The sequence below is a fragment of the Galeopterus variegatus genome, unplaced genomic scaffold, assembly GCF_000696425.1.
Source record: "Galeopterus variegatus unplaced genomic scaffold, G_variegatus-3.0.2 Scaffold9840, whole genome shotgun sequence".
NCBI lineage: Eukaryota > Metazoa > Chordata > Mammalia > Dermoptera > Cynocephalidae > Galeopterus > Galeopterus variegatus.
The window spans coordinates 68,561-70,867 of NW_007735951.1; positions in this window are offsets into that span (position 1 = coordinate 68,561).

Sequence of the window (2,307 nt, forward strand, 5' to 3'; positions counted from 1 at the left end):
GCCCGTGGCTCACTTGGGAGAGCGTGGTGCTAACACCACCAAGTCAAGGGTTTAGATCCCCTTGCTGGTCATCTTTAAAAAAAAAATTTTTTTTTGAGTTTCAGATAAACAACAACAAATTTTTTTTAGTATAAGTCTGTTCCATACAATATTTGGGACAGACTTATACTGAAAACTATTTATTGTTTATCTGAAATTCAAACTTAACTGCACATTCTGTAATTTTTGTGTGTGTTTGCTAAATCAGGCAACTCTATTCTGAGCGGGGGAGTGTCTTTATGTGACTTAGATTCTAATAGGATCCCTCTGGTTGCTGGTGGAGATTAGACTATGGTGGGGGGGAGGGAAGTGAGGAGGCTACTGCAATAGTCCAAGCACGATGATAGTGGCTTGGATCAGGGTCATACAGCACAGGTGGTGAGAGGTTAACAGATTAGGAACCTATTTTGAAGGTAAGGCCATGTCTAGACTCCTTAGTTTAGCATTCAATGCTTCTCTCCACTGCTGAACACACTTATTCTCTAGCTTCTCAGACCCTGTAACAGGCAGAATAATGGCTCCCAATGATGTCCACATCCTAATCCCCTGAACCTGTGAATATGTGACCTTACATGGCAGATGTGATTAAGTTAAGGATCTTGAGATGAGGAGATGATCCTGGAGTGTCCAGGTGGGCCCAGTGTAATCACAAGGGTCCTTTTCAGAGGGAAGCAGAAGGGTCTGAGTCAGTAGTAGGAGATGCAATGACAGGCACAGGTCAGAGTGATGTGAGACAGGGACCATGGGCCAGGGAATGCAGGTGACCTCCAGAAGCTGAAAAAGGCAAGGAAACAGATTCTCTCCCAAGCCCCCAGAAGGAACACAGACCTGTTGGTACTTTGATTTTAGACTTCTGATATTCAAAACTTTAAGACAATACATTTATATTGTTTTGAATGACTACGTTTGTGGTAATTTGTTACAGCAGCTGTAGGAAACTAACACAAATCCTCTAGGCTGTATTATTTTCATACTATTGGGCCTTTTCTCAAGCTGGCTGTACTGTCTGAAAGCTCTTCTGTTCTGTGCTGTCCAATTTGGTAATCAATAGAAATCTGTGGCTTTTCAAATTAAAATTAACTACAATTTAAAATTTAGTTCCTCAGGCACACTGGCCGTAGTTCAAGTGCTCAGTAGCTGAGCTGGCTGGTGGCTGCTGTATTGGACAGCACAGATATAGAACATCTCCATCATTACAATTTCAACTGGACAATGCTGCTCTAGAATCTACTGCAGAATTTCACCTCCTCAGGTCTTTTCAGTCACATAGTAATGGTACCTTTATATAGAGTCATTACTCCAAGACAGCGCTTGACGCATTGTTTCTCCTTGAAGGTAACTTTCACAACAACCCAGAGAGATAGGGTGAGATGCTTCATTTTATAAGCTAAAGTCCAGGGAAGGGAGATTGCTTGTCCAAGATCACACAACAAGGAAATTGGAGAGCTGGAATTTGATTCTAGTTTTACTTGACTTCAATGCTCATGCCCTTTACCACCAAAATTTTTCTTCAAGGCCTCGCTCAAATGACACTTCCTCTAGGGAGTCTTCCCTGATTCACGCCCCCCCCCAGGGTGGAGGTTCTCTTCCCTTCTTTGGTCTCGAGAAACCAGTTAAACTGTAAATTCCCCAAGGGTAACAACTAGACCATTTTAATTCCTGTCTCTCCTTCTCCCGTCCCAGAGCTTATAAAGAGCCAAACTTTCTTTATATGTACCATTTTCTTCCAGCTAGACTGTGATCTCCCTGATGGTGGGGATCTCTTTCTTGCTATCTCTTTTTTACTTTATCTGATACAGGACTACATATTAGGTCCTCAACAATACATATTTTATTCCTTGGTATTTTATTCAGAATTCTCAAGCATGAATTATTAAGACCAAGGAAGTCTTGTAGAATGAATTTTGTTCTGGGATAGCTTAAACAGTTTCTTGAAATGTTTGAAAAATCCTTGTGTTAATCCATTGGGGCCAGGTGCCATTTAGGAGAGTTTTTTGATAACTTTTATAAAACATCTTTCATGACTTAATTCTTTTTCATTTATTATTTCATTAGCTTTTCTTTTTTTTAAGAATAAATTTTGTGGGCCAGCCCATGGCTCACTCAGGAGAGTGCGGCGCTGGTAGCACAGAGGTCATGGGTTTTGATCCTATATAGGGATGGCCGGTGCGCTCACTGGCTGAGAATGGTGTGGCCAGCACTGAGCTAAGGGTTGCAATCCCCTTACTGGTCAAAAAAAAAAAAAAAAAAAAAAAAAAAAAAAAAAAA